Source organism: Rattus norvegicus, chromosome 1, assembly GCF_036323735.1.
Source record: "Rattus norvegicus strain BN/NHsdMcwi chromosome 1, GRCr8, whole genome shotgun sequence".
In the NCBI taxonomy this organism is placed as follows: domain Eukaryota; kingdom Metazoa; phylum Chordata; class Mammalia; order Rodentia; family Muridae; genus Rattus; species Rattus norvegicus.
Window position 1 is genome coordinate 148,089,721 of NC_086019.1, and position 27,438 is coordinate 148,117,158.

Below are 27,438 nucleotides of genomic sequence, written 5' to 3' on the forward strand. Positions count from 1 at the left end.
TCTAGAAGAAAAAAGCATAAAGGAAATCATTTAAAGATGGCTTTGCTGATGGACTTAGATATAACACCCAAAGCAAAATCCATATATAAAATTAGATAAGTTGGACTTCATTAGCTTTTGCTTTACAAATAAAGAAATAAGCCACAGATCTGGAGAAAAGATTGGCAAAACACATTGATAAAGGGCTTGTACCCAAATATACAAATAAATCAACGATAAGTGAATGTCCAACTGGATTTTATATTTTCCTCCAATGAGATCAATATCCAACTTTATGCAAAAATGTGTACAGGTGGCATATAAGTATGTAAAAGAATTTCCAACACAATTTTTCATTAGGGAAATGGAAATGCAAACAATTGCAAAGTACATGTCTGTCATTGCAGCACTTGGGAGGCAGAGACAAGAAGCTTAGGAGTTCAAAGCCAGTCTTGGCTACGTATTAAATTTGAGGCTGGTCTGGGGCTACATGAAACTGTCTCAGGAAGAAAAACAACAACAAACCAAGAGTAACCAGGCCAGAGTAATGGAGTAAAGAGGAGAAAGGAGCATACTACCAAGCCGACAACTGGGATCACTGGGCCCCATCGAGCGGAAGAAGAGAACTGACTCCCAAAAGTTTATCTTTGGGCTTCCACATGCTTGCTGTAGTATATGTGTGCCCTCCTAAATAAGTGCAACATAATATAAAATTATAAATAAATAAATAAAGCAGTCATAGCCATCACCACAGCAATCATTGAGATGACATGGTGGAATGATACAGAGTTGAGGCCTCCCTGGGATACAGCATTCCTGTCTCAAACACACACACACACACACACACACACACACACACACACACACATATATATCCATAAGTAAACATGAAATAATATGAGGTACTGCTGTGTACCTGTTAGAATGACTAAAATGACACATAGGGAACTAGTTTATTTTCAGATTCAAGACTCGTCGTTTACTTATGTCAAATATAGATACAGATGAACATATAGGGATATTCATATATCTTTATGTGTCTCCATATATGTATAGTGAGTATGTTCATTAGCATACACATATTTTCTTGCTCTCTTACCTGAGAAGACCTAAAGTCATCACACCCTGATAACCAATAGGACAGATAGTCCCAATACTTAGTTTCTAGTGCTTTCCCCAAGAAAGAAAGCAAGAAGACAAGGCTCTTTAAAGCTTGAGGCCAGAAGTATACAGAGTACATGTAGATTATCTTGAATTGTCAGAAAGTAAAGCTACTTACAAAATCCCTATCTTAGTGGAGTGTTGAAGAAACACAGGGAATAACTGAAAGAGTCATAAGTAGCTAAGACAAGGCTACTTTGACTAACAAATTGAATAATATAGACTTGAATTAGAATCAAAATGTGAAATATCCACAAGTCCACACTAATAAAAATAAATGATTAAATAAATAAATGATGGAAAATGGACAAATATCCTATGCAAACATTCGAAACCAGTTATAAAGATATTTGATTGTTAAGCTCAAGCTGGGAGAAAATTTCCTGAACAAAACACCAATGGCTTTTGCTCTAAGATCAAGAATTGACAAATGGGATCTCATAAAACTGCAAAGCTTCTGTAAGGCAAAGGACACTGTTGTTAGGACAAAACGGCAACCAACAGATTGGGAAAAGATCTTTAACAATTCTACACCTGATAGAAGGCTTATATCCAAAATATACAAAGTACTCACGAAGTTAGACCGCAGGGAGACAAATAACTCTATTAAAAAATGGGGTTCAGAGCTAAACAAAGAATTCACAGCTGAGGAATGTCGAATGGCCGAGAAGCATCTAAAGAAATGTTCAACATCTTTAGTCATAAGGGAAATACAAATCAAAACAACCCTGAGATTCCACCTCACACCAGTGAGAATGGCTAAGATAAAAAACTCAGGTGATGGCAGATGCTGGCGAGGATGTGGAGAAAGAGGAACACTCTTCCATTGGTGGGATTGCAGACTGCTACAACCATTGTGGAAATCAGTCTGGAGGTTCCTCAGAAAATTGGACATTGAACTACCTGAGGACCCAGCTATACCTCTCTTGGGCATATACCCAAAAGATGCCCCAACATACAACAAAGACACGTGCTCCACTATGTTCATAGCAGCCTTATTTATAATAGCCAGAAGCTGAAAGAACCCAGATGCCCTTCAACAGAGGAATGGATACAGAAAATGTGGTACATCTACACAATGGAATATTACTCAGCTATCAAAAACAATGACTTTATGAAATTCATAGGCAAATGGATGGAACTGGAAAATATTATCCTGAGTGAGGTAACCCAATCACCCTAGATTCACAGAACACATGAAACTCAAGAAGGATGACCAAAATGCAAATGCTTCACTCCTTCTTTAAAAGGGGAACAAGAATACCCTTGGGAGGGAATAGGGAGGCAAAGTTTAGAACAGAGGCAGAAGGAACACCCATTCAGAGCCTGCCCCACATGTGGCCCATACATATACAGTCACCAAACTAGATAAGATGGATGAAGCAAAGAAGTGCAGGTTGACGGGAACCGGACGTAGATCTCTCCTGAGAGACACAGTCAGAATATGGCAAATACATAGGCGAATGCCAGCAGCAAACCTCTGAACTGAGAATGGAACCCCGTTGAAGGAATCAGAGAAAGGACTGAAAGAGCTTAAAGGGGCTTGAGAACCCATATGAATAACAATGCCAACCAACCAGAGCTTCCAGGGACTAAGCCACTACCCAAAGACTATATACATGGACTGACCCTGGGCTCCAACTGCATAGGTAGCAATGAATAGCCTAGTAAGAGCACCAGTGGAAGGGGAAGCCCTTGGTTTTGCCAAGGCTGGACCCCCAGTGAACGTGATTGTTGGTGGGAGGGCATTAATGGGGGGGAGGATGGGGAGGGGAACACCTATATAAAACGGGAGGGGTAGGGGTTAGGGGAATGTTGGCCTGGAAACTGGGAAAGGGAATAACATTTGAAATATAAATAGGAAATACCCAATTTAATAAAGATGGGGGAAAGCTCAAGTGGGATTCCCAAGTCCTTGTGTGTACTGTGTCACACAGTATATGGATCTCAGGAAAAGAGCAATCACAGTGGCAATCTTAAATGACATTAGTCAAAACCGTGGACCAAGGTCCATCAGGAAAGTCACTGTTGGTAATCTGTCCTTTGAGAAGGCTTTATATCCATAGCCTTCCTTCTTATCTAATCACTAGAAAACAATAAAATCAGTTCCAACAAAAGATGTTCTGTATTGCTGACTGATATTGACAAGGTCAAGGTCATCTCTGACAAGGAAAGCAAGAGTCTTTATCCCCTGGGAGACCCTGAGATGGCATTGACAGTAAAATATAGTTTGGTGTTCTGGGTTGGACCCAGGAACAGATAAGGGATATTACATAGTCACTGAAGATATCAGTTAATAATGTGCCAATGCTGGTTAATTAATTTTGACAAATGTACCACAAGATATGAATAATAGGTTAATGATCATTTTTTCTGTAAATCTAGAACTCCAAAATAAATTTCAAGCTATAAACTACTCTAAAATAAAATTTTCATTTAAGAATGCATTTAGTTCACTTACTCATTTAAGTGACACCTCAGACACTGCTAACCCATTTTTGTGTCCTACAAACGTGTATTGGTGACCTGCTTTGGCCAAGTCTCAAGCTAGTGAATGCTGCTTTATAATAAGGAAGACACATAAATACCCAGCCAGCTCTGAACCTAGCGCTGATGTGCAAAAGACAGCATTTTCTTTCGTTTTCTGATCATCTCTTTAATTCACTTTTCCATGCTCTTTCCTCCAAAACTTCTCTGAGAAGCTGAGCCATATGGAGTTCTTCAATGAATACTCATGACCTTTGCCCTCCAGTTGGGCATGGTCTATAGAAAAGTCTCTAGGATGTGTGTGTGGGTTGGGGGGGTTGGTTGGCTTATTTGTTCTCACATCTAACTCCTCTGGCTCACAGAAGGTTGGGGTCATTCTCCTAGAAAGCCACAGTGTATGTTAGCAGTACCCTCCATTCATCTACTTGTTCTGGGATCCACTAGCAGCTCACTCCCCAAAGTCTGGTGTCCCTTATCAGTCTGAAGCACAGCTCTGCTCAGCACCCTGGGGAGAGTTTATCACTGTCTCCCTAGCAACCTCACCATTACCCTGGACAGCAGGCAGATAGGTGCGTCCCCCAGTGGGCCTTCAATATTTGCTAAATGAATGAGTCAGCCAACGAACTTCAGAGAATTCAAATTATAAGACCCTTATAACAGTGTTGCTAAGTTGTGAGAGCAGTGGACTGCCAGGGTTAGGCTCACATTGTGGGTCTTTCAACTTCCCGGGTGAGTTTAAGGGATTTTAGTTCTCTGAGACTTAGTTGCTTAAAAGTGCAACTTAAAAGTCTTTAAAGTGCAGATAGGGATATCTTCTTTCCTTGGTTGAATAAATGCAAACAGTCTCCAGAAAGTGCTTAGCACCTGTGGGACAAAAGAACAGTGCTTATCAGTTTTATACAGCTCAGTCATAGATAAAATTTGCATGTCTTTTACAAAAGATAAGTGAATAAGATCATAAATAAATAGTTAATGAGCAAACAATTGGTTTAGTGTATGTGAGGCAAGGATCCAAAAGAAAATTGTTGGCAAAACTTATTCAACCTTGCTGGTTAGTCAAGAAAGTGGAACTAGAAGAACAGGAGGCATGTCTTTCCTCCAAAACAAGAAGACATTTTCTGATAGTATTTAAAGCTGCTATAACACTGCCCTTTTTTAAAAAAATCAACTTGGAATTTATCAAGCAAAGATTACAGCATAGTTTTTAACATGGGCATTATTGTGAGAGAGAATTGCTTAAGGAATGAATGGCACATACCTCATATAGTTGTGAGCTTCTCAAGAAGCAGCTACCAACAATGCTTTCTTTTTTAATGTACACCATTTTGTTTGTTTGTTTGTGGTATATGTGTGTGTGGTGCATGTGAGTATATACAAGTATACTATGCATGCACATGTGGATGTCAAATGCAAGCTTTCTCTCTATATTACTCTCTACTTTATTGTCTTAAGTCAGGTTGTCTCTCAGAACTGGAAGCCTACTGTTTGGGCTATGTTGGCTAGCCAGAGGGCTGTTAGGATCCAAGTTCCTCTTCCCCACAGTGCTGGGGTTAGAAGTACATGAAGTCATACCAAGCTTTTGTTTCGGTTTTTTTGAGACAGGACTTGGATCCCTCTGTGTAGCCCTGGCTATCCTGGAATTGTCTATGTAGACTAGGGTAGCCTCAAATTTACAGAGATCCATGTACCTCTGCCTCCTAAATGCTGGGATTAAAGAAGTGTGTCACTACTCCTGGCATTGCCAGCTTTTTATCTGAGTGCTGGAGATGTCACATCCTATTCTGATGTTTGTAGATCAAGAACTCTATGCACTTAGCATCTCCTTAGTTTCTTGATATCTTTCTTTAAAGAAAGAAAAATTTTGAGTAGCTAAGAGTATAGATCAATGATAGATCATCTGTTTAGTATGCATGGAGCCCTGTGTTCAATACACACACACACACACACACACACACACACACACACACACACACACACACACACACACACACTGACTACCATAAACATTTGATATAAGCTAATTTTGCTTTATTTATATATAAGTTTTGTTGTTAGGCTTGTAAATAAAGAACATGAGTTTAAATGTTACAACATAGTAATGGTAATAGTAATAGTAGCAATATTAACAACAACAATAAAGCTACAAATGGCATAATAAATTAGGGACAGTAATTTGAGGTCCTTAGATATAGAATATAATAGAATGTAAAATTCTATTTCCTTGTACCCGTGCCTTTAGTAGTAGCTAGGTGAATCTGGCCTGTGGACTGTTGCATGTTAACCCTGTTCTAGGTAGTGGGGACTACCAGTGTCAGCACTAAGCTGGAGCTTTGGAGGAGGGAAACCAGAATTAGAGAGTGACAAGAAGTGTCCTGGGAGATGCATGAAATCAAGTCAGGTCCCCTAGCAAAAGCCTTGGATGGAACCAAATCCCAGACTAAGGTTGTTTGCCATATCTCAGAAGGTTGTTCATGGTAGAAATGCTCTGGCGTTGTTGAGCAGAAGACTAGAAGGAGCTCTAAAGATCTTTCCCTGCATCCCTCCTGGGGTTCAGTGATGTGTGGAAGAAATTGGATGCCTTGCCACCTACCTTTGGGCTTCTTCCTTTCATTTTTACCCTTCCCACTGTCTTTGCTGATTGTAGAACTGTACAGAACCTTAGTCATCACTGGGCAAGCAGAGTATGTTTGTTTATTTCATATGAAAAGCAATTATGGTCCAAGCTTATAGGCCAGCTCTCTCTGTGCTGTCATGAAGACAGGAAAGAAGGAGGTAAGAAGGATATCAATGGGTACCAAAGGAGAAGAGTTCCTGCAAGGACTGCTACCAGAAGTTTGTTAGCTATAGCTTACCTGGCCTAGTATCCTACACTGGTTGCATTTCACTCCCTCAAAGCTCCAAGTGGTTCAGATTCTGTCTGGTTGGAGAACTTAAAGCCTTGCTGCTGCTCAAGTATGGCTTGTGGCCTGGAAACATCAGTACCATCAAGGAGTTTGTTGGAAACAGGATCTCCCAGTCAGCCAGGACCTGCTGGATCAGTACTGTCATTTTAAAAAGACCCCTGGGGGATTTTTATGCACCTTCTACTTTGAGACACGTGGGGCTTGAATTGCTGATTAGACAGTGTATTGACCTCTTAAACAAAGCTCCAGGCTCAAAGAAACTTCAGCAGCTCAGAGTCACCATCTATTCTGACATTGAGAGTCCAGTCAGACAGGTTCTCTGTGAAGAAATGGGTCCTCAGCCTGAGGCAGCAAAGAAATCCTGGAGAGAGACACAGCCAGACCACAGCTAAAGGGCAATACTAGTAAGCCCCAGGCACTCCTCACAAAGGCACGGACCCTTCTGTGCCCTCTTTCCAGGCTTCCTGCTCTAGATAGTCACATTAGGAATTGTAAACTCTCACAGTTCTTATCTCCCTGCCTCCCACCCCCTGTCTCCCTAGCTTTTAGATCTAACAACAAAAATTTCAGTCTCCCAGCTTCTGGTTTCTTAGCCCCTGGAGCAGAGCCCCTGGTGTACAATTGGTCTAGAAAATTCTACTGGGAAGGCCTTACCTGCTGAGATCCACCTTAGCATTGTCTTCTGACAATGGTATGGGCTTGTTGGAGGTGTGTTGTACAGACTAAACAAGGCCAAGTCAGTCAGTCTCTCTCTCTCTCTCTCTCTCTCTCTCTCTCTCTCTCTCTCTCTCTCTCCCTTTCCCCCACTTTTCTATCAAGTGGTTGTGGATCAGATGTAAGCTCCCAGCTATGCCTCCAGCACCATGCCTGCAACTATCCTTCCAACTATGATTGTGGACTCACCCTTTAAAACTGTAAGCAAGCCTTTAATTAAATGTGTACCTTTCTAAGATGCTTTGGTTATGGTGTCTCTTCATAGCAATAGAACTGTAATTAAGACCCTACCTCACATTGATTTAAATAACTTGAGTGAACCATTTTGGGAGTCTGATCAGTATAACTGGAGATGGCGTTACACCATGGGAGGGAGATGTCACCCCAACTCTCAATGGTACCAATAGGGTAAGGCTCACCAGAATCAAGCATTGGATTACAACACACACCACCATGTGTCCAAAGGAGACATGAATATGAATATGTGATGCTGGAGGCTTTCCCAAGTATCAGTTAGCCACAGGAAAAGAAAGGAACACTCATACAGGCAGAGGTGAGCAAAAGCTGAAGCGCTTTGGTGTGCACAGTACAATATAGCAAGATTCCCTTACAAATGAGAAGCAGGGTCCACTGAGTTCCTCCCAGCTTTAAAGCTGTGAGGCTACAAACAGCTCCTGCTATTTAGTAAGTATTTAGTAAGAATCTCTAGTATATCTCGGGTACTAAGTTACCATACAGGGCTCTATTATTTGTGCAAATGGAAGCATTCAGACAAGTTACAGCCATCTGTGGTACCTGGTGTTTCTAGTTTTCCCAGCAAGGTTCAGTTTGTCTAGTGGGGGTCTCCATCTAGGTGGACAGTCCACTGCTCCAGGGCTCAGACTTCTCTAGTACATACTTGCTCACTCCTCCCATAGGCCAATCACTTGGCTGGGCAGTAGCAGCATAGGTCAAGAAGATCCAGATACCTTGCACTCTCTGGGGAGGTGGGAGAAAGAGGGGGAGAGGGAGAGAGAAAGAGAGTTTGTGTGGGGTGGGGCAGTTAGCTGGTGGTAAATGTATTAATTAGGAAGACGAAATATTGGCCCTTTCCTTGGGACCTCATTTTCACCTTTTGACTTGACTGTAATTGGCCCTGAGGGTGTAACTGGGTGGGGGTTGGGATAGAATCTACAGATGATGCCAGCTCAGACATTCAGAAAAGTCAACATGCAGATTTCCTAGGCATGCGTAGCCTGGAAGCAGATCCTGAAACCAAGAGTGAGGAAGCTGACCACACACTAGAGGTCTTGAGCAGGATGTGAAAATCCCAGCCCTGGGCCACAGGAAGTTTGGCTGACACAGGGCACAGTCACTTTGTGGGTAAAAGGCAATGGGATATTATTGGTCAAAAGGGCCTGAGTAGAGTCTTAGAGTCCCTGTGACAACGATGGTGACCTGGGTTTTAGGCAACAAGGAATTCCTAGGCTGATCCTTGAGGTAGGGATAGAAGAGGATCGTTATGAGGCTTAATGGCAGGAAAGGAGAATTGAGGGGAGTGGCATGCAAGGCTGTGGTTCAAGGATTTACTCTAAGCCTCTCTCTCTCTCAGAGACAGAGACAGACAGAGAGACACTAGGGTCAATGCTTGCTCTTACTGGGCTTGGCTGTGCAATGGTCTCTGCTACATTGAGGCACCCAGCAATAAACCGGAGGAGCAGGTCTGTCTCCACTCTCCAGAGCTCGAAGCTGCCTTTCCTGTTGCTGCCAGGATGACGGACTTGGCAGCCCAGGTGTGGCTGAGTCAGCAGGTCCCAAGGTGTGAGTGGCCTGGATATAGGGAGAGACCGAGTGCCAGATTGAAGAGCCGGTTCCTTTGTGCAGCAGTCACTGTCTTTCCCTCTCTGACGGGTCCAAACTGCCAGTTCTTGAACATGTTGCAACAAAGAATGTAAAATAATATTTATTAAACTGATCCCCATCTAACTTTAAGTAAGTGAGACTCAAACTATGATATTTTATTAGGCTTGGCATAATTACAGGGGGATTACCCCTTATCAAAATCTCTTAATGCTAGTCTATCGACTGGCTCAACTCTGCTCCTCAAATATTTGCTGTTTGAATTTCTCTGGGTCATTTCTGCTCCAGCAGTCTGGAAGGCGTATCACTCTGGCACATGCTGTTGGTACATCATGACTTCTGGAGACCTCCTGTTCTCCCATCTTTGTCTTCTCTGTGCTCCCCTGCCTCCTCCTTGGTGCCTACATAAGACTCCCACTGGATAACTTGAACTCCACTTCTCTGTATTCCCTACAGTAATTGGATGACACCAGTTTTATTTAACTGATAGTTTTAAACTGGAGAGCAAGGTTTACATAGCATCACTTGGTGTATATAAGGATCTGCTCATCTGGGGCCAACTAGATCTTGGGAGCCATTTAAATTGAAGCAGTACCAGATGAACCCCTTCAAAACAACACAGACTTTTGAGCTTGACCGTCTCAGCTTACCTGGGACTGACTTGGTTTTTATCACCTTCCCTGGAAACCTCTGTAGAATAAAATGATGAGGTTCAAGGACTGAGATCCTTGACAAGAGTAGAGTGGCCATGTGCAAAGTGAACTAGTGATGGTGCCAAGATGAAGCCCTAGGGCTCCATCATCCCTGCTAATGAGGCCAAGTTGGTGTTTATGTCTAGCTCTTCTGAAGGGCCACATGGCTGGGCATTTCGGAAGCAATTAATTAGTGGCATCTCTGACCTAAATACCTCCAATTCTGGTTCATTAGTCATTTTCATCTATGAGGAAATACATTTAAGGTAAACAATAAGATTAAATAGTGCAGGCAGGGTACAGTGGATCATATCTGTAAACTCAGCCTCAAGGGAGGCTAAGGCAGACAGATTGTGAGTTTCAAGCCAGCCTAGGCTAAGCAGTGAGACCCTGTATAAATGAATAATACAAAAAAAACAAATAATAGAACCCTATATGGGACTCTTACTAAATACTAAATAGCACATTAAGAATCAGGGCAGTCTTTGCAGAAACAAGGAGCCAAAGGGGCAGAATGAAATAGGTGGGACTTGTAATTTTGAAATCCATTAATTCAAAACAAGAGGAATAGGTAGCATAGGGAGTCTGGTTTCCAGCAACCCAACAGGAAACCTTCAGATAAGTCACAGCCATCTGTGGTACCTGGTATTGCTATCTTTCCCAGCAAGGTTCAATTTGGGGAGGGGGATCTCCATCCAGATGGACAGGCCACTGCTCCAGGGCTCAAGCTTCTCTACTACAAGCTTGCATACTCCTCCAATAGGCCAGTCACCTAGCTGGGCCATAGCAGCACAGGTCAAGAGGATCTGGACATTCATACATGGGTGGGGGTAAGATTTGTTCTGCACATAGATATGTGTACACACACAATCTCTTCCATCCTCCCTCTGCCTGTGCAAAAGGTTAAATGTCAGTGGCGAGGCCTCCTGAAAGCTGTGGTATAATCTGAAAGCTGTAAACCAGGTCCTGTAGAGCAGCCAGAAGGATGCCATAGCCTGGATGGCATGGGCCCATCCTGTGGCTCCTCCTTTAGTTCTGTGCACCTGCTTCCTTGCTCACCTGCAGGCTCTGGGCCTGTCTCCAGATATGAATGCTGAATGCCACTGGCATGTGTGTGCTCCACTTGGATTTCAGCCCCTCCTGTGCTGGCAGCTGACTCCTTTTACTCACTTTCAACTCCACCCTCTCCTGCCCTCCTGACTTTGATGCCTACCAACTCGTTAAATGTTTATATGCAATACTTCCTCTGTGCAGGCAATTGGCTAGGTGCTGGGATTCTTGGTAAACAAGGCAAGGGTCTATAAACACTCATTATGGAGGAAGAGGAGACAATAACCAGTCAATTATGTACAATGTGATAAGTGCCTGGGTGGCATAAGTGGCTGTAAGGGTTACGTAGAGATTAAAGGTGGCAGACTAGCAGGGAGGCTGCAGCTCTGCTTCTCAGTTGTAGGTTGTGCCACGAATTACAGCTTCAACTCCTTGCCCATATAGTACCATCCGTCCACCTATCCATCCATTTTCTCCTTCAGCAAACTATTGGAACCCTTACTGAATGTCAGGCATGTTGTCCTGGCATTATGTCCTGGAATTATGATGCAAAGGATAGGCTCCTCTGTTATACCAAACTTTTGATTTCTTCTTATCAAACAACAATGCTTCTTCCTATCTGACAACATCCATACTTACTGGTTCCTTTAGTTAGCTTAGCCCTATCCACCTAGGTTAGGTTATTTCCTTCATCTTTTAACCTTCCTCAAAGGTCATCTCTTTAGGAAAGCTTCCCTGGCCTCTTCACCAATGCCGGGCCTCATTGTGATGCTTTCATAGCACCCTGTAATTTTCTTTCATAGCATCTTTGATTATGTATTTATTAGGGGAACTGCTTTACAAGTGTCCGTCATGTCTGCCAGGGACTCATTTATTATAGTATTTATGCTGTCTAGCACAGAGCGATGTATTCAGTAGCGTAAGTTGAAGTAGTAGATGAATGGGTGGACGGTGTTGTTGGGTGGATGGGTGGGTGGTTTGCTGACTGACTGGCTGGTTGGCTGTGGAGATAGCTGGTTGGGTGGATAGATGAATGGGTGGATGTATGGATGGAGAGATGAAGGATGTTTACACTAGAGCAAAGTCAGAATGAAGGCCAGGTAAAAACTGATCTGGTATCAAGGTAGAGCTAGTTGAGGATTAGGGAATAGGCCACAGTGGAAAAGAGAGAAAGCCAAGGAAAGATTAGTAGGAGACAGTCTGCCCAATTTGGTCTGTGGTTGCAGGATGTGGCCTGCTTCAGGAGTGAAACAGAGAAAGGAATGAGTGACAGGTGTCAATCAGGATTCTTGCTGATGGCTAGAAGACTGAAAATAAGAGAGTAATCTGAAGGCATAGCATAAAAAAAAGATGACCCTGTGAATTTGAAGTCTCTGTTGGAGCAAAAGAGTGAAATTTTAATTGTTTTTGTTTTTGTTTGTGGACCACATCATGGTCTAATTGTAGGTGTTTGGAATTAGCACAACAATCTCTAACATGATGGTCCCTGATTCCTTGCATCTGTTGTTATTACCGCAGCACTGTAGCCCAGAAAAGCATCTAGCATTGAACCCCTTCCGTAAACTGATGTGTCAGTGCTTATATCTTACCATAAGGCTGAACATACGAGACTCAGATTTCCTGAACTCCAAGGCTTGGGTGCCTGGCTACACCTGTGTCATTTAGTTGCTTTTCCTTCTGACTTTGGTTTGGAAACAAATGACATAAAGAATAGGGGCTGGGGATTTAGCTCAGTGGTAGAGCGCTTACCTAGGAAGCTCAAGGCCCTGGGTTCGGTCCCCAGCTCCGAAAAAAAAAAAAAAACCAAAAAAAAAAAAAAAAAGAATCAAGAGGGTCTGCAAATCCAATCAGCTGAGGGAGGCAGTGGCAATGTCCTCCACGGCAAGTAGAGATTAGAGTGACAGCTGCATGGGCTGAAGCATATCTTGTCAGTAATATCAATAGCCCAGATTCTACACTCTTGTCCACTGGTCTCAGCTCTGTGCAGTGCTCTTTTACATTGTTCTCTGCTGTTCCTGAGTGTTTCTCATATTCTGTGAACTACTTTAATATATAACAAACAAACAAACATCAAAGAGCAATAAAAGAATGACCCTTTTTAGGGTTGGGGATTTAGCTCAGTGGTAGAGCGCTTGCCTAGCAAGCGCAAGGCCCTGGGTTCGGTCCCCAGCTCCGAAAAAAAGAACCAAAAAAAAAAAAAAAAAAAAAGAATGATCCTTTTTTTCCTGCACAAACTCATCAGCAATATCTTTTGTTGCTTTTAGCTAAGCACTTGCTCCTATATAAACCTCCAAGTATAGATCAGATCCTACTTGGATTGACAGGAACAGGGCTTAGGACATCTAGGCCACAGAGATCATGGAGGAGGCTAATACCAGGGGAGGGTATTGTTTTGCAAGTTTTTATCTTTCAAGGCAGGAGGCAAGGCAGTTAGGGAGGAACTTTCCACAAGGAGCAAGCGTGCTATACATAGACCTCTAGTTCCAGCCAGTGGAGGTCCTTGTCTTGTTCAGAGTTTGCTGTTTGGGAAACCAACTCATGTCCAACAAGTAAGTCCCTTGCTTCTTTAAGTCCCATTCTTCTTGGGCTACTGTCCTGTTGCTTCTTCAATGCACTGGCCTTGTCTTCTTAAGGCTGGTGCAGATGACCTCTGACATTAGGATAATAATTACAACATCTACCTGTTAAGAGTAATGTCAAGTATATGCCATCAGTGACACCCTCCTTACTAATCAATGCCCTTCTGATGCAATCAACCTTTTGTAATTGTAACAGACATTTCTACCAAACAATTTTTTTAGTGAACTTGGAATCCTTCTCAACCCAGTTTGCAAACAATCCTGGATAACTTCATCACAATTAACTCATGAGGTGTTGCTCTATTCTTGATAGATCATGAGTTAGCTCATGAAGTGTATCCTGCTAACTAGCTTAGGCCAAATGACTTTAGATTTACCCAACTTTTTATTTTGTGCTTGTGATATCAAAGATTCATCCCAAGGTCTTATACATTCTAACAAGCCTCTATCATTGACTTATATACATCTCCAGATTTCTTTCTACTTTTATAAGATTAAATAACTTTTTAAAAATTAAAGTATAATTACACCATTTTCTCCCTTTTCCCTTTTTTGCATCTTAATTTGATCAAACTTTTACTAAGATACCTGGATTGGCCTTGAACTCACTCAATAGAGCTTAACCTGTGTCCTTTCTTTGCTTTTTGTTTCTGTGATTAACATCATGACCAAGAATAACTTGGGGAGGAATTGGGAGTTTATTTCATACTGCACATTACAGTCCATCACTGAAAACAGTCAGGGAAGGAATGCCAGAGGGATGGAACTGGAAACAGAAACCACAAAGGAACACTGCTCACTGGCTTGCTCTAAGGCTTATGTTCAAGTACTTTTCTTATATAGACTAGACCCACCCATCTATGGATGATGATGCCCACAGTGGACTGGACTCTACTGTATCAATTTGCAATCAAGAAAATGCCTCATGGATATGCCCACAGGCCAGTCTGATGGAGACAATCCCTCAACTGAAGTTCCTTCTTCCCAGGCATGTCCAGTAGACCACCAAGATTAGCTATCACAATTTAGAATCCTCCTACCCAGCTTACTTGATAGCTAGAACTCCAGGTTTGTGTGACAGATCCAGCTTATACAAAATTTCAATGTATGTTGCCTTTACTTTTCTTGCTAATTTTATGAAATTTAGTCTTTCCTTAGTATCCTTAGGTGCCAGGGTTTGAGATCCCTAAAATTGGCTGAATCTGTAGATGTTCAGTCCCTTATATAAAATTGCATGGTTTCTGCATTTGGCCTATGCACATCCTCCTATATTCTGTTGTTACATATGATAACTGTGATACTATATGTGATGTACATTTTTAAAAATAGGTTGTTATGATGTAATTGAGAGAAGAATGGTAAAATAAGAAACCCATACACGTTTGCAGACATGACCTTGCTATGTAACCAGTTTGGCCACTCACAGCCATCTTCTTGCCTTACCCTCCTCAGTGCTGGGATTATAGGCATGTATTATCGTATCAGACTTATTCATTATTTTCTAATATTTAAGTCTGAGATTGATTAAATCACAGATGTGGAATGCACAGACATGGAAGGTCGACTGACTTGTTTGATAGCAGGATCGCTTTAGCAATGAGAAAACTAAAATCTCCAGGAGTTAAGTAAATTAGTTGATCAACATTACCTATATACATTACCATGGTCAGGACTTGAACTCATGGCTCTTTGTTATAAGTCCAAAGTCTTTGTTTCTTGTCAATAAGATCTTATTTACCCATGTGTCTTAAAGATTATAAGAAGTACTTAATGAATTTCAAGGAAGAGAAAAAAATCAGACTAGTTGCTAAATCTCCTGAGCTGGCCTGCATGAGATTAAGGGTTCTGTAGCTGAGAACTGTGGCACTCTAGGTAAAGTAGACCATTAGTGATTCTGTAGCTGAGAACTGTGGTACTCTAGGTAAAGTAGATAGATCTTGAGATCTTGTTGAAGTTAGCACAAACATTTTGTCCCATAGCTTAAGAAGCCATAGTGTATGCCAATAGTGAAGTAAGCAGAGCAACCTTTCACTTTCTCTACAGAGGTCCTTGAGCCTCTGAAAACTTAGATCATGGCAAGCAGGGTCATGGAGTTTTGTTTTATGGGTTTTTTTTTTTGTCAAGGGTAATTTTGATAATTTAAAGAAAAATCCAAGGGCAAGAAAGCTGTAGATCACAGCAGCTGCTCAGAGGAGGAAAATGGACTCTAGAAGAAAAAGAAAACTCATTCCTGTGCTCAGGTACAAATGGGACATTTATGCCCACTCCCAATCTCCCACTAAGGCTTAGGAACTATTTTATAAGGGGGGAACAGAAAGATATAATAGCCAGAGGTCAGGGAGGACCAGAGTGAAAGTGGCTTTGAACATGTCAGGACTTCTGCGATTGCCTGCATTAAACCCCTTTAGCACTTTAGATCCTGATCCCAGACCCCTAGCCATCAACTTTCAGTAGTTCTTTCAGGGTGTGGTCATCGGTAGGTCAATCACCTTCCAGTGAACAGGCTCACACTCCTGATGAGTGTATGGGCAACACAAATTGAACTAGGGTGGTTGAATAGCCAGAACTTGTGTGGCATGTCCTGAGCAGGCCTTGAACTTGTTGAGCCAGTCCATCAGCAGGGTGCCTGCTGGTGGGAGACAAAAACCTACAAAGCCTTTGTTATAAGCTGTCAGGCTTTTGTTGGAAGCTAGACATCTTGGAAAACGACCATCTTTATGACCTAGCCATAGACCCAATTCCATATCTGTCTGCCTACCAGGGAATCTGTCTAACTTCTACCATCTCAGTGGGAAAATGGGAAAATGGTCTATAACTACTGCTTAAAGGAGTTGAGGGAAGAGTTGGAGGTGAATATGATCAAAATACATTGTATGAATTTCTCTGAGAATTAATAAAATATTATATTAAGGAAGGCAAGCAAAAGAAAGAAATAATGACATGCTGAATTAAAGCACATGGTAGATAAACATCACAGGGTAGAGAAGGGGGCTTCAAAGAGCCAGTAACTTAGCCCCAGATACCAGAGAAAGCATGCTTAGAACAAAGATGGAAGAAAAAGAAATATTACTTTTCTGAGTAAAACAGAAAAGTGGACATATTTATGAAGCCTCTTGGCTGGGCTACTGTAAGCTATTGCTATAGTCGCAGAATCTTCTAAACAAAAAATTTCAACAATTCACAATGTTTGAAAAACAAACAAACAGGTGCCAGTGATGGTGATAGTGGTGGTGGCAGCAGCAGCAAATGCCTTTAATCCCAGCCCTTAGAAGGCAGAGGCAGATGGATCTCCGAGTTTGAGGCCAGCTTGGTCTATAGCTTGGAGACAAGACAGCCAGGACTACATAGAGATATTGTGTCTTGAAAAACAAAATATATTAATAATTAACACAAATAAAAATAAACAAAAACAAACTAGCATAAACGTGCTAGGTGTGGTGGTGTATGCTTTTAATTTTAGCACTTGGGAGGCAGAGGCAGAGGCAGAGGCAGAGAGGCAGAGAGAGGCAGAGAGGCAGAGAGGCAGAGAGAGGCAGAGGCAGAGAGAGGCAGAGGCAGAGGCAGAGAGAGGCAGAGGCAGAGGCAGAGGCAGAGGCAGAGGCAGAGGCAGAGGCAGAGGCAGAGGCAGAGGCAGAGGCAGAGGCAGAGGCAGAGGCAGAGGCAGAGGCAGAGGCAGAGGGAGGCAGAGAGGCAGAGGCAGGCAGAGCTCTGTGAGTTCCAGGCCAACCTGGAACCAATTCCAGGCCAGCCAGGCCTATGTAGTGAGACCCTGTCTCAAAAAACAAAAACAAAAATCATAAACATGCTCTGGTTGTTGAAGGACCAGTAAAAATAGAATACATGTAGATTGGTATCGTCTATTCTAAGAAGTGGTAGTTACAAATGCTATTTTTCAGATTCCTGTATGGCTAGAGAAGATATGAGTTGTTTTCCTTAAATTGTGTGTGTGTGTGTGTGTGTGTGTGTGTGTGTGTGTGTGTTTATTTTGTAACAGTGAATTTGATAAAGTGAAAGATAGTAGGGCTATATAAAATTGGAGGTTGCCAGTGGCAGCCTGATTTAAGAGATGGCTTCCAGTAGGTGACAGGGGTGGCTGCTTCCTGCTTCTGAAGCTTCCTGATCACAAAGAAGCAAGAGATGCCTTTAATACATAGGTCTCTGTTGTGGTTTTGAGAGTCCTTCGGGGAGGCTCCTGCCAGTGTTTGCTTTCTTTGTGCCCTCAATGATTCTATGATCTGTCTTTAACCCTTAATAGACACCTTTCTGTTTATACTAGCTGGGGCAGATCCTGTGGTCTGTAGCTGAGAATTCTGACTAATACCTCATGTCTGTAGATGGGCTCTTCCTGGTTACTCATATCATAGTAGAAGTTGGCTTGCTGCCCTCTACTGGGATCAGAATATACCACTATCTGGTGCTAGAGCATTTCTCACTCTTGTCTGATACATGCAGAAGTCCAGCTGCTGGAGCTAACTGGATCTTATAGGTGGGTGCTGCTCCTAATAACCCTTGAATAAGGAAAAAGGAGACAACAGCTGTCCACTTTGCTACTGGAAAGTAGAGAGTTGTGTTTGATCATCTCTTTTACTATTCTTGACCCAATGGCCATTTTCTCTGATTCCAAGTTCTTTGGTTGAGTATAATAGAATACAGTGTGTGTGTGTGTGTGTGTGTGTGTGTGTGTGTGTGTGTGTGTGTGTGTGTGTGTGTCTGTGCAGTCATACATGATTACATTCTTGGGGAATGTTACAGCTTAAACATTGAGCAGAGCCTCACCCCTTGTTTTTAGTCTTTTTTTAAATTTCTGCATTTTGATAGACATCTTGAAGCTTTGCTGGGTCTGAAGCTACTGCTCTTTTAGAGTTATATAAATACAAGCTATCCAATCTAGAACCTAGACCTTTTTTTTCCTGGCCTTTTCTATTTATTGTCATAATCACTCCCAGACCAGGTACTTATGGTAGGATCCAATATAAGAGCAGAAAAATTAGAACCACAATTGAAGAATTTCTGTAGACTCTGAGTAGGTAGGTCTAATGACTTTTTTTTTTCAGAGCTGAGGACCGAACCCAGGGCCTTGTGCTTCCTAGGTAAGTGCTCTACCACTGAGCTAAATCCCCAGCCCAATGACTAACACTGTTAGATTCAATCACAGCAGATCCCCATACTCTTAGATATTTGTCCAACTTGGTTAAAAACTATGTCAACACAAAATTCTTCACAATTGGGCTGGGGTATAATAGGTTGCTTGCCCACCATTTGTAAGGGTATGACTTTGATGTCCAGCATCAGGAAAAAAGAAAACAAGTCTCTAAACAATAATAAATCATGAAAATCTGCACATAAATATTTGAAGCTTTATTCATACTGCCATAACTTTGAAACAACCAAGATAACTTTGAATAAAAGTTATGGTTCATTGTCATTTTCTGTTTGGTGGCTAGTAGAATCACCTAGGAGACATAGCCCTGAGCCTTCCACGAAGGTGTTCCCAGGGAGCTTTGACTAAGGAAGGAATACACACTCTGAATATGGACAGTTCCTTTTCATGGGCTCAGTTTCCAGACTGAATTATGAGGAGAAAATATCAGGAGATCTACCTTCCCATCTCTTTGCTTCCATACTGCAGACAATGTAACCAGCTACTTAGTACTCCTGCCATCGGGCCTTTCCCACTTCCATGCACTTTATCCTTAAGAGGAGAGCCAACACAAACCCTCCTTTAAGTTGCTTTTGTGAGGTATTTTGTCACAGCAACAGGAATAAGTAATACAGAGGTAGGTAAGTGCAGTAGTAAATGGATGAACGATAACCACAGCACGTCTAGATAAATTGACACGTCAGCGGTTAAAAAAAAGTTCTATCAGCTGATGAAAAGATGAGGCACCTTAACTATGACTAATTGAAAGAATCCATTTTGCATACTGTGCAGGTTGCTCAATTTCAACTCTAATGAACCTTGAGAAGGCAAACCATGTATCAATGGCTGCTGGGGGGTGTGGGATTGTAAGGGCTGAATAGAGAAGGATGAGAGAATGAAGTACAGAGGGATTTTAGAGCAGGAAAAACACTCTGAGTGGTGTCATAATGATCTAGGTACAAACCCATGAAATGTCCAATACCAGGACTTGATATGGACTGTGGACCTCAGGTGATAGTGGTCTTTCCATTCTGATTCATGAGTTTTCACCAGTGGAGTGTACCATGATGGGTGCTGGTGTGTGTGTGGGCTGCCTCTTTGTGGGGGAGAGAGATCACATTGGCAATATCTGCATTTCATACTCAGAGAACCCACAACCACTCTGAAGAATAAAGCCTATTTGAAAATGAAATGGCTAACTCTTCTTAAAGCCTCTTCTTATTTCTGGGGGACTTTTCATATGCTAGTCAAACACACTATCACTGCTACGCCCCACCCCTTCCTCTCTTGGTACCAAGTTATCCCATTCTCAAAGTGAAAATAACTTTTCTTTCTATTGCAAAAAAAGGGTATGGTTGTTTTAAAGATAATTTTATTGGGGTAAAGTTTGTACCCATTTTAAATTCACCATCTGATGTGGGGTTTTGGGGTTGTTTTCAGTTTGATGAGTTTGCACAGTTGAAATCCCCATCTGTAACCACAAGCCAGCACACTGAAGATAAAGAATATTCTTACACCCTGAACACTCACCTCCCACTCTACACAGCAGTTTCCAGACTGTAGCCCTGCAAGCTACTGATTCCTTTTTTCTGCCTTCCTAAGACTGGCGTTGCCTGCTCAAGAATTCCACATAAACAGGTTATGAGGCACAGACTGTTTTTCTGTCTAACTTCTTTTACTTGGTGTAATGTTTTACAGTTTCCCATGCTGTTTCCTATCTTAGCAATTCCTTCCTTACAGATGAGGGTTCCACTTGTGGTTATTTGTGTGTTTATCCATTCCCCTCTGACAGGCATTTGGGCTTTTAGCTTTGAGTTACTGTGAATGAACCTGCTATGAAATTTGAGTATACTTCCTCAGGAAGACTATATCTGCCTTGAGTACACTGCTGATCCTATAATTATGACCTATGAGGGGAGTTTTGTACTCATATTTATGAGGACCCCCGGATTCTTCCAAAGTGACCTCACCACTCTACTTTTTGCTAGTACAGTTGAGAGTTCCAGTTGCTTTGTTTTTCTTTGCACTTGATAGTGTCCATGTATTTAGCTTCTGCCCCCATGGAAAACATGGAGAGGTAGTCTCTCTCTCAGTGTGTTTTTGATTGATGTTTCCCTGTAGGTTCATGATGGTAAGCTTCGTTAATTGGCTTATTTCATGATAGGATTTAAAATGGCATTGATGGCTCAGTGGTGGAGAGCACTCTCTGCTCCTCCTAGAGGTCCTGAGTTCAGTTCCCAGCAACTATATGGTAGCTTGCAGTGGGATCCAATGCTCCTCTCTGGTGTGTCTGAATACATAGACTGACAGTGTATTCATATACAATAAATAAAAATATAAAAGAAATAAATCTAAAATGGCATTGAAATCCTTTACCCATTTGTAGAAGTAGGTTTATGTTGTTACTGAATCTTAAGAGTTCATTATGCATTCCAGGCTCAAATCCTTTGTCTAGTGTGCCACGATTTTCTGTTCTCACAAGCCACATCTCATTTAGGGCTCCCCCCCCCGCCCCGCTCTTTTTGACAGGTTCGTGTGAATATTCAATTTTTTGAAACCCAATTGTTCTTTTGTTTTCATTTACAGATTATGAAATGGGCTGACTTGCTGTTGCTATTGTTAAAGCGAGCACATTCTTGCTTTATGAACTCCAAGGCCCTTGTAAGATAAAAATTGAGAAGTGGATATCTGTTCTCCAGAAGTAAAGAATTCTGGATAGGAATATTCCCATGCCTGCTAGAACACTCCCTCAGTCCTGGACACCGCACCCCCGTGTCTCTTGCCTCCTGCTCCATGTCCAGCTCTTAAATGGCATTTTGGCCCCTTGCCTTTGTTTTGTCCTCCAGTTCTGGGAGACCTCCTCGGAGTCTTTCAACCCACTACTCACTACTTGAGAGTGAGAGCTGGTAGGAGCAAGTGGATGCCGGATAGATTTTTGTATTTTCATTTTAATAAGTTAAATTGCTGGTTACTCTTTATAGGGTTTTTAAAGCTTTTTTTTAATTCTTTTTTTGAGATTGGGTCTCATATAGCCCCAGGTTGGTCTCAACATCAACAGGCAGCCAAGAATGAACCAGTTTTTAATGAAGTTAGAAATACAACTCACGACTTAGTTCTTGTTAGATAAGTGTCGTACCTAATGAGCTAAGTTCCCAGTCTCTATAAAAACTGAAAACATGGGGCCTAGTGAACGTATTTCAAAAGATCACCAGAGGAAACAAAACTCTTTTCATCTTGTTTTGAGTGTGCCAAGGCTTGACCTCAGGGCCTCATGGGGGTTAAGCAAATGCCAGTGAGCTATACCCCCAACTCTGTTAACTCATAAACTATAAGAAAAATGGGTACCTTTTGAGATTATTCATCTTCAAGAGTGTCAAATGGGGTCTGGCTGCTGCTTCATCACAGAATAGGTGTGTCTAAACGTTTCCAGCCACACTGCTGATGATACCAGAGAGACTAGACTTTTAGGAACTGGAAACTGCATATCATTAATAAGTTCTCTTCAAATATCTAGGGTTAAAAAAAATTCTTTAACTGGGATGAAGCCTCAAGGGCTCAAAATGAGAACACTGAGCCATGAAAAATATTAGTAAGTCAAAGAGCTGACACAACTTGGTTGAACTTTTAATGGAAGTCACTTTAGTGAGGTTTAAGCAAGACCCCCAAAGCCATCTTACCTCATATGTTTTAAAGAAGATACTTAACTTTTAAATGTGGTCAATTTTTAAAAATCTAATAGCTTTGAATTATATCCTTTTGGCTGATTATACTTGACTGAGTTTTGTTTTGAACCATCTAGGAGCCATTTTTGCCCAATGTTTTTCAAAGTTCATTACTGCGTCAACTTAAGAAGGCTACTGTGATCACCAGCTCTGGTTTTCTTGTGACATGACTGAGTAGGGAGCAATTAACTCCAACTAAGTGGAGCAGGTCAGAAGCACAGAGAGTCTGCAATTAGATAGGCTTAGTGGACACCCGGCTATGAAACCTGAGAGGGTGTTTCCAAGTGTGTATCCGTGGGTAGCTTCAGATGAGTGGTGGGCCCCTAGGATGAGTGGAATGGCAGGGACAGGCTTCACACATCCACATCTACATAGTAACATGGCTTTCTCAATATTTCAGATTAGTTTACCCATGTCATCCCAATAGCCTGATTTCCAGAACAGGGTTGGAGTATATTGGCAAAGAGCAGGGTCAGACATAAAATAGAATATGGTATCTCAACATGCAGCTGGACGGTTGTGTTAGCTACAGTGAAAATGACCCACTTTTTTGTCATCTGTGTGTGTGTGTGTGTGTGTGTGTGTGTGTGTGTGTGTGTGTGTGTGTGTTATGCCATGCATGTGGAGGCCAGTGTACAACTTGCCAAAGTTGATTCTCCCTTTCCACTGTATGGGGTCCCAGGCTTTTGCACCTGTCACCAATTCCCAATTTCTGTTTTAAATTCAGTCAGAGTGAAAACTAAAAGCAGAGATCAGCTCTGGACACCATATTTTGCCAGGGAGAGCCTATAGGAAATAGAAAGAATTCTGTACCAGTGGAGCACCAGAATGGGGAAGCCTGACTAGCTCTACCCAGAATTCTAGGCAGGCCATCAGGACAGAGAACCAGACACAAAGGGATCCTTGTCTCTGTAACCTAGGGACCATGATCCAGGGAGGCTTTTAACGAGGTTCCTGTTTTCAGTGGTTACTTGCCTATCTCTTGTCTTGGAGCACAGTGTAGAAAAAAGTCTGCACACTGAAGCCAGAGAACCATCCTCACACCACAGGCATACTGGGAAGGAGGAGCACCATGGCTTATGTAGCCCAAAAGTCAAATGGTCACTGAGATAGAACTTCCTGCCTCCTGTTACATGTTCCTGCATAGCTCACCTGTCAGCATGTTTGAGGGATATTTGTTTTCCTTACTTTGTTTTTATTATACCTTCTTACTGAGTGGGAGGAGATTTTCCAAGATTGCCAGCCAGTCCAGGAACTTAGTTGTAAAGAGTTAGGAAGTAAGGGTGTGGAGAGGGAGGACGGATGAAAAAAAAAAAAAGCCACCTGGACTGCCAAAGGCACTTGTCACTGTCATCACAAAGCTGGGGGAACCTCTGTAAACAATGTGACATTTCTATATTTTGAAGCTGCTGGAAACCTGTCTTACCTGTGAGATCGCCTCATCTTGATAATGACTGTAATTGTTGGGTCCTTTGCCAGCCATGACCTAGCCTTGGTAATGGTGCTGAAAACAAGCCTGGAGCCAGGCAGTCTGCACTGTGTAAGGGGGCCTCTCAGGCACAGTGCACATCAGGCAGCTGGAAGGATGTCAGACAAGTCAGAGGTGTATGTGGTGTGTCTTCCTCCCAGTGCTTCCTAGTTTCGGTCAGAGGCAAGCACTGCGCACACCAAAGAAGTCTGGTTTTAGGGGACTGCCTGGTGTACATTACTGTTTGGCAGTACCCGCCCCCCCCCCCAGGAAAAGACTCATATCCATATAGTATTACAGAAAAGAAGACTATACATAGTACAGGGGAAAACAATGCTGACTGAGAATGTAGCTCAGTAGGATGCATCTACCATTCTCAAAGCCCCAGGTGTGGTCCCCCAGGACTTCATGAAATTGGTAGTACAATCCTGTAAGGCTAGAACTCAGGAAGAGAAGTGATGGGAGGATCAGTTCAGGTCATTCTCAGGTATACAGCAGGTAGCCAGGATAGCCACTCCAGATCCTGTGTCAAAAAGCCCTTAAGAAGATACCTCATTTCTAGGATGTGAGTCTTTCCACAACAGTGGTGAGGGGGTTGGGAGTAGGGTGACAGAGCCAAGTGATTACTTGACAGAGGCAAAAGCCAGATGGACAAATACTAATTTATAATGAGTTTACAAAGGAAGTAAAACTTTTAAATTATCAGAACTAATCTAGTGTTTGTATGTCATCCCTGGGGAAGCAGGGGCAGCAGGAGTTTAAGGACATTGTCGATTACGTAGCCAGTTCAAGGCTGGGCTGGGCTATAGGAGATGATGTTTCAAGAGACCAAAAACCAGACAGACAGACAGACAGACAGACAGATAGACAGACAGACAAAAAGTGTTCTTGAGAGTAGATATTGCCAACTAACTGTACAATACCCAACTTCATATTTTCTAAGACCTACAGTCCTGAATACACTAAGGCTGCCCAGCTAACCACAATGCAGTGTGTGAAACTTAACCCCAGTAATATCCCAGTAGAGGGTAGGTTGGTTGCCATAGAGACCCCACGGATAGCCCTGTTTCTAGATCTGGCCTAGTGTTGTAGACTTGGGAGCCCCTCAGGGCAAACAGCGAGTGAACTAAGGAGTCATCTGCTATTACCTGTGGAGAGTGAATGGAATGAGAATAGAAGTAAAAGGACTAAGTGAGGACAAGAGACCGGGCAGGAAGAGGAACTGGAAAAAGCCAGAAACCCATACTCTCAACTGTCAGGCCAGTGAAGAGCCATAAAGAAGACAGCAGTCTGTTTGGACAGTAGTCCTGTCCTCCACAATGTGGAGGCATAAGGAGAGAGAGAGGCAATCCTTGCTGGGGGAAGAGAACACCACAGCTCCTGCCCTGTGTCTGGGACTGACTCAGTGATCCTCTGAGCCTCCGCTCTCTGTCCTGAGGGGGCTGGGGTGACACAGGGAAGCTGGGGACACCTGCTGTCTGCCTTAAGATAACAGATTCAGTTCTGGGATAGTGTTGCTTCTGTACGGTATAAACAGGCAGTGGCTTCTCAGAACTCTGGCAATGCTTCCTTTGCTGTCTTCCCCCTGACCAGTCACTCCAACCTGAGTCACCCTCAGCTTTGGTCTGATACCTTGAGGATGTGGACTCACAAGTAAATCGTTCAAATACCTGGCATCTGCATTTCATGTAACTGTACCTCACTAAGTTAAACATTTTTTGGAGGGCAATACGAGGGCTCAGCAGGTAAAACTGCTTGCCTTACAAGCCTGATGATCTGAGTTCTACTCTCAGAACGCACATAAAGGTGGGAGGGGAGAACTAACTCCCACATTTTATAGTCTCACCTCCATGTGTGCACTGTGGTACTGGTAAGCTTTACTTATAGACACACACACACACAATCACAATAAATAACTTTTTGATTTATTACAATTATTCTTAGCATGTAAAGTAATATAAATATGTTTAAACCTTACTTTAAAATGTATATTTATTGGAAATACATCTCTAAAGGAGATAGGTGGAGAAATAAAAGTTATTAATTTTTATTTACTTATATGTCCATGGCTAAAGGTTTTAATTTCTTTTGCTAGGGTTTGGCATAAATTCTCATTTTCTTTTGCTTTGGCACCCAGAAAATTCCATGCCATTAAGTGAAGATACCAAGATCTTCACAGGAAAAGGAAACTGGTTACTCAGCTTTTTACACAGTGGTTCATTCACAGGTAAGTCACATTTCAGAAAGACAAAACAAATTGTGTGGGGATCCTTTAGAGTTCAGTGGAAAGAGCCCTTACAAGCATAGATTACATCTGCACCTGGCTTTTAAAGCCTCCTTGGCACTTCATGGTATTGCAAAGTCCACTGTTAGGAGCTTAAAGTCAAAATCTAGGATTTGGGTAGGACTGCCCAATGCCCGTCTACTACCCTTTATCCTCACCCTTCAGGACTGAGTTCAACCTCTTCTAAGACTTCAGGGCCATAAATACATTCGTGACTCCCTACTTCCAGTCTAAACCCTGCCCATGCTCCTGCCCCACTGCCCTAGCTTCCTGGAATGAATGCATCTCAAACTGCAGGAACCTCTCCTACCTGGCATTTGACATGCCCTTCTAGGATTTCTTACCTGAGTCATTGTGCCTCTCACTTCTGAGGTTCCCCCATTCCCGCGCCACTGGTTACTGTGGGCAGATTCTTTTCTCATCCATTTTCCATTTCTCCCTCCCTCTTCTCATTATTCCCCACTCCCATCCTGTCTTCTATTCCCTTCCTTCTTCCTCTTCTTTCCATTGTTTTTCCAGTAGGAGAAAGGATAGTTTATTAAGAAACCAGAAACAAATGAGTCTGAAAATATGCCAGAGGTGAGGCGGGTGAGGCCAGGCTTTTTCTAAAAAACAGATGTGCCTTACCTCAAGCCCCAGGGTTCACAGGCTGGGGTTTACTGACCCTCAGCGACCTGTCCTGCTCATCATCCACCCCCTTCCTTTCCAGATGCTTGTTGATTGCATTCTGTTCAACCTGAAACAGGGCGTTTTTCCCCCCCAGATTCTGTTTGCTTTCCTCCCTCATCCATATGCCTGGATCATTTATCTGTGCCCGCTTCCAGCCTGGCAAACTCCTACACATGCTGAAGCGTCAGCTCCCTGTAATCTTGTCCGGGAAGCTTTCCAACTACCCCATGTTCCTGGCTATCAGCTAACTTGGCACACGCGGATAGGATTTTCAGGCATTTTCCTGACTCCTTCACTAGAGGGAGTAATTCAAGGACTGTACGGTCCCTCCCCAAACTCCAGTGAAAGAGTTCTTTATGATGCGGAGGACGTTTGTTGCAGACACAACCCTCACTAACCTGCAGGTGTTTCCAGAGAAGAGTTGTGCGAGGTCTCTGGCATTTTGTTCCCAACTCAGCATTTGGTGTTGGCCTGAAGCATTTCCCAGTCCCATGTCTAGGAATTCATACTGAAATGGACCCTGATCTAAAAAGGCTGCGTTTTCTAATGCAGTCCCACTTGAGAACAGGAGATGGCACTCGTGAAGGGCTGTTAGACTGACCCTCAACTTCCTGTATTAGCCTCTATGTGCATAATTTGAGATGAAGAACTGCAATTTATTTAGACACCTTCCCTTCCCTCTCCCTAAACTCATTTTTCTATCCCCTTCCTGTATAAAAGAAAAGCTGAGCTATCCAGGTCTAAGGAGTTA

General features: G+C 42.6%; 1 long non-coding RNA gene across 1 annotated transcript in view; it reads left to right on the forward strand.

Annotated features, from left to right (window-relative positions):
- Positions 1-2,965: 2,965 nt before the first annotated feature.
- The window catches only part of LOC134485146 (uncharacterized), a 36,314-nt gene continuing 11,841 nt past the window's right edge, over positions 2,966-27,438 (forward strand). The window contains exon 1 of the long non-coding RNA XR_010063096.1: positions 2,966-25,961. This is a non-coding gene — a long non-coding RNA (uncharacterized LOC134485146). The remainder of the gene's footprint in view (positions 25,962-27,438) is intronic.